This window comes from Hibiscus syriacus, unplaced genomic scaffold, assembly GCF_006381635.1.
Source record: "Hibiscus syriacus cultivar Baekdansim isolate YM2019G1 unplaced genomic scaffold, ASM638163v2 tig00110328_pilon, whole genome shotgun sequence".
In the NCBI taxonomy this organism is placed as follows: Eukaryota; Viridiplantae; Streptophyta; class Magnoliopsida; order Malvales; family Malvaceae; genus Hibiscus; species Hibiscus syriacus.
Genome location: NW_024062685.1, coordinates 3,413,779 through 3,425,229, shown reverse-complemented (window position 1 = coordinate 3,425,229; position 11,451 = coordinate 3,413,779). Strand labels below are relative to the sequence as shown.

The 11,451-nt window shown below is 36.6% G+C and overlaps 2 pseudogenes; both read right to left on the bottom strand.

The window, feature by feature from the left end:
• Positions 1 to 969: 969 nt before the first annotated feature.
• On the bottom strand, positions 970 to 7,633 carry LOC120118871 (annotated as a pseudogene).
• Positions 7,634 to 7,921: 288 nt separating this feature from the next.
• LOC120118749 lies at positions 7,922 to 10,697 on the bottom strand (annotated as a pseudogene).
• Between the last annotated feature and the right edge of the window lie 754 nt (positions 10,698 to 11,451).

Below are 11,451 nucleotides of genomic sequence, written 5' to 3'. Positions count from 1 at the left end.
TATAAGTATAACTTAAACATTTATTTTTGTATTAACATGAAAGTACTTTGATTTCCCAAGGATCAAGGGGTCGTTAACTTTATTCCATCGAAAGCCTTCAATTGTGGAGTTCGATGATAACTTCCAACGCCTACAACAGAGATATATGGAAATTGCCAAACTCTGGGTAATTTTGTTGTGCGATGAATTTTTAATTTAATTCGTTATTTCTTTAAATTTAAAAGTTTTATAGTTTATAATATTTTCAATTATAAGAAAAAAAGATCATATTATGGTGATTTTAGAGTTTATAATCGAAAATGTTATATAATCTGTAACAATTTGGAATTTAAATTATCCTAAATTTATTTTACATTAATATATATATACACACATATTAGTTGATTTAGAGTTTAAATTATAATCTAAAGACATTTTGTATAATTGATCCATATGTGCATAATGCAAATCATTTATTTGACCTAATTCAAAAAAATTCCTTTATTTAACCATTTGTAAAAGTCAACTTTTATGTGAACACACTTAAATATTTTAACTATTTAAATAATATTATATTAATATCTTATATTTATTTTACCTTAATTTTATATTAAAAAATTAGAGCTCAATTTAAAATTTTAACTATAGTTTAAGAATGTTTGGTGTGATAAACCTATGTCTATATGGTACAACCCCTTATTTGATAAAATTAAAAAAAAACCTAATTTGATAATTAGAAAAATTCAATCCTTCAAAAAAGTCAACCCTTATGTGCACATATTCTGAAAAGTCAAACTAATAAATGATCAATGAAACAAATGCAAATATAACATACCAAGAAATTTATACAAACTTTCAAAACAGAATGAGGTTTCGCAATAACAATATATATATATATATATATATATATACATACACATACACATACACATACACATATACATACGCATGCGCATACGCATACGCATACGCATGCGCATACATATTTAAATTTCAATAAAAGCGAAATCCAAATCCATCGATTATTTGAAATCTTCAATAAGAATAAGCCTTGGTCTTAGACCGATAAAGAAGTTTCTTCTTAAATGTTTGATTATAAATGGTGAGAACAACTTTTCCGGGCTTACTGGTTTGGAAGCTACCAGAAATCACTGTTTCATCGGCGGAGGAGACTTTTCTTGTTTCTGACATGATCACGGCATACCCGTCTTCGGCAGTCGGCATGAATTCAGCTCCGTATTTGACATCCCATCCCACAACTCGGAGCTCCCAAACCAGATTAGACTTCTGCAAATTCAAAGTCAAATACAGTTTCATATATAGTTATTACATGAATGTGACTGTGAATTGAAGTTTACTGAAATGGTACAAACGTTCTTATCATACATTGGTTATGGGGAATTCGATGATGTGCTTGATTGTAACATCCGTGACGACATCGACTATGGTAAATTCTTCTTCACCATCTCTGTTCATTCCACCGTATTGAGCTGGTACTTGTTCAGGGGCAATATATCTATGTTTTATTGAAAGATCATTCATGATCAAACAAGCAGATTTAAGAAGGGAAGGAATAATGAATGAAAATCCAGTTACTTGATCAGAGTCTCAGCAGATATGGATGGACCTGCAAATACAAACTTGCTCTTGATTCTCCGACTAAGTGAAGGACTGATCATCCTAACGAAAGCCAAGTACCACCATGGAACATTGATAAACACCTTCAAAATCCAAAACCCAACATCGATATTAGTTCAAATTTTAACAAACAATGAAAAGTTTATATCATTAAAGCATACTTGTTTGGCCACAAATTCGGGATAATTTTTCTGTAGCAAGTTAAGGGCTTGTCTTAACTCCTTGGAGGATCCGGGAAAATTCTTGAGATCGATGACTTGAAGAATTGTATTGATATCATTAGGACAGAAGTCGAATTTATGGATGCACTTTTTCAAGAACTTGGATCGTTTTTCTTCATCAGCGAAAGTATTTTGATACAGCACCTTGTTCTGAAATTCTCCATACACGTTGTAACAGACAAGATGGCCTCTATCGATTCCGTGCATGAAAATCACTCTCTCTAGTTTATTTCTAAACCTTCATCAACCAAGGATTTGAAGGGAACAGTGTTTTTTTTTTTAATCTTAGTTAATGCATCATTTGCTTTGAAATCTCTTGCTCTTAAAAATTTCAACAAGATCACATCGCTTTTCTTGTCCGCCAAGAGTGGGATTCCCCATATAGACACCTCCTCCGGTGGTGGTGGAACTTTTGCCTCTTTTGACTTTTTGTTGGGAAATAAAACGAGTAATTTCCCTATAACCAGATTAGTGAGAATACGAAATAAAAGCGGAAAAATAATACCCGAAATTGATAACGGAGTTCAACCAATTATGCATACGTCTCCGAACTGATGCAGATCTTTTACTAAGAGAGAAAATTTACAGGTGTTTACAAAACACTCACTACTCACAAGAAAGCTCTCTAGTATTGGGAGAAATAAATGATTTGGGATAATTTTGAAGCTAAATGGGTAGGGGTATTTATAGTTGAAGCTTAAGGACTAATCTTATAAATATCCTAAAGTTTAATGACTCAATTTGGTAATTATCCCTTTTCCAATTTCAACAATTAGCCGCCCTATTTACTGTTTTTCCAACCGCCCATGTTTTATATTCAACAATCTCCCACTTAAAGACTAATTTTAATCTGTCTTCACACCTCAATCAATGCATCAGCTTTTCTAGTCTTGTTACTCTAGCATGCCAATTGAAGCTGAACACAACTTCAGTTTATCCGTAGTCACCGTTTTTGTTAACATGTCCGCCGGATTTTGAGCTCACTAATCTTTTCAAGTTTTAAAATCTCATCTTCTAGAAGAGACCGGATAAAATTATATCGCAATTGTATGTGCTTCGTCCTGGAATGAAAAGACGGATTTTTTCCTAAATGGATAGCACTTTGACTGTCGCAGTACAAGACATTATTTTCTTATTTCTTGCCTAACTCTTTCAAGAAACTTTGGAGCCAGACCATCTCCTTGCTGGCTTCCGTAATAGCGACATATTCTGCTTCAGTTGTGAAGAGAGCAACTATCTTCTGTAATTGAGAAACCCAACTCACCGCGATTCCTCCTAGAGTATAGACATACCCTGTAGTGCTCCTTCTGATGTCAACATTTCTAGCTAAGTCAACATCTACATAGCCTGTCAGTATCATATCTCCACCTTTGAAACAAAGTGCTTTGTTTGTGGTACCCCGCAAATATCTGAGGATCAATTTGATAGCTTCCCAGTGTACCTTACCTGGATTATTCATGTACCTGCTAACAGCTCCCACTGCATGAGCAATATCTGGTCTAGTACAAACCATGGCATACATCAGACTTCCAATTACTGAGGCATACGACACCTTCACCATGTGTGCACGTTCTTCCTCCGTCTTTGGTGACTGTTCTTTGGAGAGTCTAAAATGAACACCTAAAGGTGTACTTACTGGTTTAGCACCTTGCATGTTGAACCTGAAGAGTACTTTGTTGATGTACTTAGCCTGTGATAACAGCAAAGTCCCCAACTTTGTGTCTCTCTTGATCCTCATCCCAAGAATCTGCTTTGCAGCGCCCAGATCTTTCATTGCAAACTGCTTCGATAATTTTTGCTTCAAGTTTATAATCTCTTGCATGTTTGAGCCTGCAACAAGCATGTCATCAACGTACAATAATAAAATAATGAAGTTGTTGTCAAACTTCTTGATGTAGCAACAATGATCTGCTTGGAATTTGGTAAAACCACTGCTACTCATGAAACTATCAAACTTCTTGTACCACTGTCTAGGAGCTTGTTTTAAACCATACAAGCTATTCTTCAACCTGCATACCATGTTTTTCTTGTTTGCCACATATAGATTTTTTCCTCCAAATCACCATGAAGGAAAGCTGTCTTTACATCTAACTGCTCAAGATGTATATTCTTTGTAGTTACAATTTTCAACACCAGTCTGATTGTAGACAGCTTCACGACTGGAGAGAAACTTTCATTGTAGTCAATACCTTCTTTTTGCTGAAAACCTTTGACAATCAATCTTGCTTTATAGCGTTTGCTCCCATCGTGCTCTTCTTTTATCCTGTAAATCCACTTGTTATGGAGCGCTTTCTTTCCTGGTAGTAATTCAGCTAATTCCCACGTCTGATTTGACATAAGCGAGTCCATCTCATCTTTCATGAAAGACTCCCACTTGACTGAATCCTCCACCTACATTGCTTCATCATAGCACTCTGGTTCACCATTGTCAGTCAGCAACAAGTAGTGCAAAGAAGGTGAATAATACTGGGTTGATTTAGGAATTCTGGAGGAGCGTTTTAGTTCTGGTATGCCTAGTTCTTGAACTGTTTCAGGACTAATCTGGATATCATTTCTAGAAATCTCCTCAAACTTAGTAAATTCATTTGTTTTAGCTTTGGTATTGGAGCTACTTGATTTTATGGTTGACATGTCTTTGTACATCACATTCTCATTAAAAATGACGTATCTACTTCTGATGATCTTTCGATTTTCGTAGTCCCAAAACCAGTAAACGAACTCATCACCACCATAACCAACAAAGACGCATATGTTGGACTTAGCATCAAGTTTACTTCTTTCAGCAGAATTTATGTGTACATAAGAAATACAACCAAACACTCTTAAGTGTGAAAGATTTATTTCTTTCTTGCTCCAAACTTCCTCTAGTATTCCACCATCCAAGGGAACTGAGGGTTCATGGTTGATCAGGTAAGCTGCAGTATTGATAGCTTCAACCCATAGCGATTTGGGCAAGCCGGCATGTATCCTCATGCTTTTAGCATGTTCATTCAGAGTTATGTTCATGCGCTCTGCTACACCATTCTGCTACGGTGTCATGGGAACTGTTGTCTCCATCTTGATCCCATTGTTTGTGCAGAAATCTCTGAATCTTCTATTTTTGTACTCTCCTCCATTATCAGACCTCAACCGCTTGACTTTCAAACCAACCTCATTTTCCACCACAATCTTCCATTTTCTGAAGGTATCAAAGACTTCTGATTTCTTCTTCAGAAAATAAACCCACACATTTCTTGTAGAATCATCGATGAAGGTGACATAATATAGTGAGCCTGCAAGAGCTGAAACTAAAGATGGTCCCCATACATCAGTATGAACTAACTCTAACTTTTCAGCCTTGGGTGTCTTGTCAATCTTTGCAAAACTGACTTTCTTTTGTTTGCCAAATATGCAATCCTCACATAGTCTGACATCTACATTCTTTAGATCTGATAACTTTCCTTTTAACAAAAGTGTCTTCATCCCTTTCTCGCTCATATGGCCAAGCCTTTGGTTCCATAGGTTTGATTTTCCATCAGCATCTGATGTAACAATGATATTCTCTAAGTTTGAGGTTACATAGAGAGTACTAATCTTCTTACCACGAGCAATGACGAGTTCTCATTTGGTAATCTTTTATTCACAGCCTGAAAAGGTTGTACTATATCCTTCTCAATCAAACTATCCAACATAAATCAAATTTCTTTTGAGGCCAGGAATATGTCTCACTCTTTTCAGCTTCCAGGTGGTCTGGTTTGACAACTTTAATCGTATGTCTCATTTTCCGACGATTTTCAAAGTTTCATCATCGGCTAGATGAACCTTCCCAAAATCACCACTGACATAGTTCTCCATGATTTCTTAGCATGGGGTGGAGTGGAAAGATGCCCATGAATCCAAGATACATGATTCAATCGGACTATTGATGCTTAGAATCATGGCATCACCTGTATCCTCTGTCATGTTGACAGATTCCTGTGCGCCAATATCTCTCATCAGTGCTCGACAATCCCTTTTAAAGTGACCCTTCTTGCCACAATTATAACAGGTAAGATATTTCTTTCTCGTTCTTGATTTTCCCCTTCTGGATTTCAATCTGCTACGATTTAAATTTCTTTTTGAAGTTCTCCCTCTAGACTCCGTGTTCAAGGCTGAGGAGGTTGATGCTTTACCCGATTCTCTCCGTCGAATTTCTTCACTCTATACCAGATCCTGAACATCGTCGAATTTTAATTTGTTGTTTCCCGACGAGCTACTGATTGTTGTAACAGTAGCATTCCAACTGTCTGGTAGAGATGATAGGATAATTAAAGCTCGAACTTCATCATCGAATTCAATTTCCACAGAACTCAACTGGGTTGTGATTGTGTTGGGTTCATTTAGGTGTTGAGCCACTGATGCCCCTTCCATCATCCACAAATTGAATAATTGCCTCATCAAATGAACTTTGTTCGAGGCCGATGGTTTCTCATACATACTGGAGAGAGCCACCATAAGACCCGCTGTGGTCTTTTCATTTGCTATGTTGAAAGCAATATTTTGGGATAACGTCAGTCGGATAACTCTGAGGGCTTGTCTGTGGAGAAGAGCCCAGTCTTCATTCCTCATGCCCTCTGGTTTTTTTCCTAAGAGAGGTTGATATAGATTTTTCTGGTACAGAAAATCTTCAATCTGCATCTTCCAAAAGTCAAAATCCGCACCATCGAACTTTGCAATTTTCACCTTCCCTTCGTCTGCAGCCATCGCTTCAACTCGAATCTGACTTTGTTTGGACCGTTTCTGACAATTCTTGTGAACCACCGTGTATTAAAACACCTCCGTCGATAAATTCGTATCACCGACAATTTTTTTACTATTCACGAAATTTACTATTCACGTGAATAGTGATAAATAGTAACCTCACAAAAAATTGATAAAATTCACAACCAAAAGCTCTGATACCAGTTATTGGGAAATAAAACGAGTAATTTTCTTATAACCAGATTAGTGAGAATGTGAAATAAAAGAGAAAAAATAATACCCGAAATTGATAACGGAGTTCAACCAATTATGCCTATGTCTCCGGACTGCTGCAGATCTTTTACTAAGAGAGAAAATTTACAAGTGTTTATAAAATACTCACTACTCACAAGAAAACTCTCTAGTATTGGGAGAAAGAAATGATTTGAGATGATTTTAAAGCTAAATGAGTAAGGGTATTTATAGTTGAAGCTTAAGGACTAATCTTATAAATATCCTAAAGTTCAATGACTCAATTTGGTAATTATCCCTTTGCCAATTTCAACAATTAGCCGCCTCATTTACTGTTTTTCCAGCCACCCCATTTGCATTTGTTTTTCCAGCCACCCATGTTTTATATTCAACACTTTTCAGCTTGAGGAGCCTCCCCCGCTTTATCGTCATTCTTTTGTTCTTTCTTCTCAGCTACAGGTTGTTCTTCTTTTTTGGCAGTGAATTCGTGCTTATTAAGGGGATCCTGAATAAGCTGTTTAAGCTCATCACGAGCCTTATTTTCATCCTCGGAAAGTTCAGCAACAACATTAGTTCCTTCTTTGAAAGAAACATACTTAATAGTCTTACTTTCTTCAACCTTGGCCTTCTCAACTTTAACTACAACAGTTGTCTGCTTCTCAGACTCCGGAAAGGGAGGTGGTGGAGACGGTTGTGGCTTTTTCTCAGTAACTTCAGGCTTCTCCACCTCCACTGTCACTTCCTCAGCTGGTGCAGCGGCTGCAGATTCTAGCTTTTGGGTCTCCTCAGCCATGAATAGTATATAATGACGATGATTGTAAGCGAAAAAGAGAGAGGGAGAGGATGAAGAGAAGGGGAAGGGGGCTTAAAAATGGAAGGAATATAGAGAAACAGAGTGCATAGTCGAACGACATGGCGAGATGAGTTGAGGAGTATATATATATATATTGAAATTTATTTTATATAACACGGATATTGCTTGCATGTCAACACGAGAATATTACTTAAAATGTTTTTTTAAGAAAAAAGAGCAAAAGGAAAAGATAATTAAGCCCAAGCAAAAACCTAAATAAACTTTTTATGCCATCATCAATGCAGATTTGCAATTTCATAATTTAAACAACATTCAAGTAGGAAGTCACTTTAGAACGTACTATTTTACCATTACAACAAGCGATGTCATGGTGAGACTAAGAACACCATACAAAATTTGTTGAATGCTACCTTTCAATGATGATTGCACGAGGCAACTGAGGTAAGCCTGAGTAATCTATATGGTGGCTCCCCCGTCATAGATGTACGATTTTGTAGAACATAAAAATAGAGCCAATCCAATGGCACTAAATGCAGCAAGCAGCTAATAAAAGTAATCAAGATGAGCCCTATTAAGATTATTCGCAAACCAGTTATCTCGGCCTTCCCCGCTGGTCATCTTCTCAATGGCTGAGATGAGACAGCTACTCAAAAAGCTTCCAACACCAAAGATGCTGAGGTAGAGTGCAATGCCCACACTCCTTAATTCTTTAGGCATCTGATGATAGAAAATTTCTTGAAGACCAACCATTGGGAATACATCAGATAATCCAGACTATGTATTGAGGGACCAACCACCACACACTCATCGGAACCGTCACATTTGGCTTGTCTATCAGCCCGCATTCTTGAGCAGTTTTAAGCCTCGTCATCTATGCTAAAGCAGCAGTTAACATTGATAAGGCAGATAGAAGCATTCCGGTTCCAACTCATTGTAGCATTGTAATTCCGGCTGGTTTCCCAGTCAGTCCTCTAGCTAAAGGAACAAAAATGCGGTCATATATAGGAATGAAGATCATAATTGTAAGGCTAATAAATGACAGAAGTGATGCAGGCCTTATTACTGTCTTCGCTTCTTCAACTTCTCCGATGCTACACACCTTTCCTTGTTCCTTCGAACCATCAGGAGCAAGCAAGGCTTTATTGAGGATCCTACACACCATACCGCCATTTAAGATATGTTTGTTACAGAAAATGTGAATAACAACATTATTTTCATAAACCATAATAAGGGTAACAACTCAAATTACTCGGAAAAGTTCAGTTCTAAACATTATAATAGTTGGAAATAGAAAAGAAATGAGCAAGAGCTCCAAATCATTTAGAAATCATAATAGATGCCTTAACCAAGGCTATTAAAGATTGGCAAAAGAAACTACATGCCCAGCACATTTATGAACACGAGCTTATCACATGCTTTGTATGACAGAGAGATTATGGTGGCACTATATTTTACAAGATCCATACATGCACATGTACCGGCTTATAGACTCATTTGGATAATAACTAGAACTTATGCAAGATGCCATTAAAACAGAAAATTGATCAGCAAGAATCATTTTAAAAAAACTTCAGTCTGTTTCCTAAAGGAAACTTTGAATAAAGCTATAGATATGGAACTTTACTAAAGCTCTTGTTATCCCTTCTATACGGTCCTAATTTTCATTATGCAAAAATATCTCACTTGAATTGCTTGGAACTTTCGGTAGGAAGTGTTCCCCGAGCCTCTTCCTCTGCGGCAATTGCAGAAGATTCTGTTTTCCAATTCTTAACTGCCAAAATAAACACTCTCCCAATTCTCACAAATGGACTTTCTTCATCCCCTCTGATACTATATCTGTAAGTAGTCGTTCCAAGCAAAACAATTACCAGTCCAACAACCATTAAAATAGTGGGTATCCCAAATCCAAGAACCCAACTAAGATTGTCTTGGATGTAGGTTTAAATCCAAAGGGTTATGAAGGTGCCAGAACATATACCAAAATACCACCAAATAAAGAGTGAACTCTGGGCTTTGCACTCCTCCGGGTCTTGTCTATCAAACTGATCTGCACCAAAAGCTTGAACACACGGCTTGTTCCCACCTTGTCCAAATGCTACTAGATACAATGAGAAGAAGAATAGTATCACTTGAAGCCAAAGAGAAGGAAGAGCAGCTGACAGAGTCAACAAGCCAAGACCCTGTAAATCATTCCAAATCAAGTCAGCACGAAAAACATCTAGCAAGCACTTAGCACTCTTATCAATTACTAAAACAATTAAAATAGTCTTGAACATCAAGTTCTCTAATCATTCCGATGTGTTCCCAGGTTAAATATCACCCTCTTTGTAGTAAGCCAATCCCTGATGGCCAACTAGCAGCTTTCTAAAACTACTCTCCTTTTCCTCTAACTTCACTTACACTGAGAGCCTAAGCCAACTTAACTGGAATTCAATGCACAACACTTTAGAGTTTAGACCAAAGGTTCAAAATCAGCCTATTGTTAATAAAAAAAAAATAAGGTATCATCCATTTCCAAAGTCTATAAAACTCAGAAAAATGATTCCCAGAGTGAACAGTGAAGAAAGAATTACATTTTAATTATATTTATACTAAAATATGTTTCACCAAAATTACAGCAGTGCGGAACTCTCTTAATAAACATTCTAAGAAGAAATCAAGTTGAACCTATTTAAGGTGAAAATTAGCGCCTTTTTTTTCTAGTTTCAATTGAAAAGAAAGGAAACGCGTTTTATCAGAACGTAGAGAAGGGAAGCAAGAATGATGGTGCGGAATCGGCCAAGAAAGGAATCAGCAATGAATGCTCCCAAGAGTGGCAGAAGAGCCGAGGCCCCAGACCATGCGTTGACCTGTGCTGCGGCGGCGGCAGTGGAGTCTCCTAGAGGCCCCGTCAAGTAAGTAATGAGGTTTGAGGAGATTCCATAATAAGCAAACCTCTCAGCAATTTCAACGGCAATGATGAAAGAAGCGGATCGCCAACCGCCAGAGTTCGAGCGGCGGACGGGGCGGCCTTTGTAGTCAACGCAGGCATCAACGGTGCCATCTAACAGTGGAGTTTGAGCAGACAAGAGATTGGAGTCTGCCATCGGTTTGGCAAATGCCTTGTGTCGTAACCGTCTTTCGGTTGGGCCCGGAATTGGACTTCGACTTAGGAAAATGTGGATTGGAATCGCCACCGATCATTTATTTAAAAATAAATGGGTTGATCGGATACCCTATTTCTTACCTGATCTGCATCTTATCAGAGATGTGTCGGATTCGGGAGTCGGTTACAGTCAAGGAAGGGCTAGCACCCTTGAACTGCCCTTTCGGTACTGTGTAATTTCCAGTTGTCTTTAATTAAGAAAATTGAAAGTTAAATTAAAAGGTAAAATATTGATCCAAATTGCTTACCACTGATTGTTTGAAGTTCTCTCAAAAAGCCAAGGAAAGGGTTAGGTAATGAAAGTAATAAAAATAGAAAAATAAGGCGAACAAACGAAATAATACAAAAAACAATGTATACAAAAAGGAAAGAATGAAATATGACTAAATACAAAATAAGATATGCAGAAGAGAAAAACAAACGAAAATACAAATAAAGAAAAAGAATAAAATATAATAAAACATAAATGGATAAAAAATTACACAGAGTAAAATAAAATATAAAACAATGAAAATGAAAAAAAGAAAAAATATGTGTAATATATAAATAAAAATAACAGTTATAATAGTAAAAATAGTAATGAAATAATAATGATGAAAATAATAAATAAAAAATATATATATATATATGTAGAATATGAAAAATACATGAAAGATATATAAAAATAAAAGGTAAAAAAAAGTAATACATATACGTATATAATA